Genomic DNA, 1464 nt, shown 5'->3' on the forward strand with positions numbered 1-1464 from the left:
TTTGTATAAATATTTTTAAAATATTTTTATATTTTATATATTCTTATACATTTATTATATATAAATATTTTATATTTTATTTATTTTTATTTACATAACATTATATATGTATATAATAATGTTATATAATAATATATACATTATTGTTATATATAACAATAATATATATAATGTTATATATATATATATAACTGGGATGCCTGGGTGGGTCAGTTGATTGAGCATTCAACTCTTGGTTTTAGCTCAGGCTATCATCTCAGAGTCCTGAGTTTGAGCCCCGCATGTTGGACTTCACGTTCAGCAGGAAATCTGCTTGGGATTATTTCCCTTTTCCTCTCTCTCCCCCCAACTTCTCCCCACCTCTCAAATAAATAAGTAAAATCTTTTTAAAAACTATCTTTCAAAGACAAAGGAGAAATAAAAGTCTTCAATAAAAAATAAACTCAAAATGAATGAAAGAACTAAACGTGAGAAAAGAAACCATCAAAACCCTAGAGGAGAACACAGGCAGCAACCTCTAAACATCAGTCTTAGCAACTTCTTCCTAGATATGTCTCCTGAGGCAAGGGAAATAAAATCAAAACTAAACTGTTGGGATTTCATCAAGATAAAAAGCTACTGCACAAGAAGGAAACAATCAACAAAACTAAAAGTCAACCTATATAATGGGAGAAGATATTTGCAAATGACATATCTGATAAAGGGTTAGTATCCAAAATCTATAAAGAATTTATAAAACTCAACACCCAAAAATGAATAATCCATTAAGAATGGCCAGAAGAGGGGCACCTGGGTGGTTCAGTCATAAAGTGTCTGCCTTCAGCTCAGGTCATGATCCCAGGGTCCTGGGATTGAGTCCCACATCAAGCTCTCTGCCCAGCGGAAAGCCTGCTTCACTCTCTCCCTCTTCCTACCACTCTGCCTACTTGTGCTCTCTCTCTTTGTCTGTCAAATAAATAAATAAAATCTTTTTTAAAAAATGGCCAGAAGATATGAATAGACATTTTTTCAAAGTATACAGACAGATGGCCAACAGACACATGAAAAGATGCTCAACATCAGGGAAATACAAATCAAAGCTACAATGAGATATCACATCACACATGTCAGACTCGCTTAAATTAACAACACAGGAAACAGCAGGTGTTGGCAAGGATGCAGAGAAAGGGGAACCTTCCTACACTCTTGGTGGGAATGCAAACCAGTGCAGCCACTGTGGAAAACAGTATGGAGGTTCCTCAAAAAGTTAAGAATAGAACTACCTTATGATCCAGCAATTGTACTACTAGGTATTTATCCAAGGATACAAAAATACTGATTTGAAGGGATACGTGTACCCTGATGTTTATAGTGGCATTATCAACAATAGCCAAATTATTGAAAGAGTCTAAATGTCCATCCATCTACTGATGAATGGATGAAGATGTGGGGTGCAAAACTCTCTCTCTCTCTCTCTCTCTCTCT

This window comes from Ursus maritimus, assembly GCF_017311325.1.
Source record: "Ursus maritimus isolate PB19 chromosome X unlocalized genomic scaffold, ASM1731132v1 scaffold_X1, whole genome shotgun sequence".
Classification (NCBI taxonomy): Eukaryota; Metazoa; Chordata; class Mammalia; order Carnivora; family Ursidae; genus Ursus; species Ursus maritimus.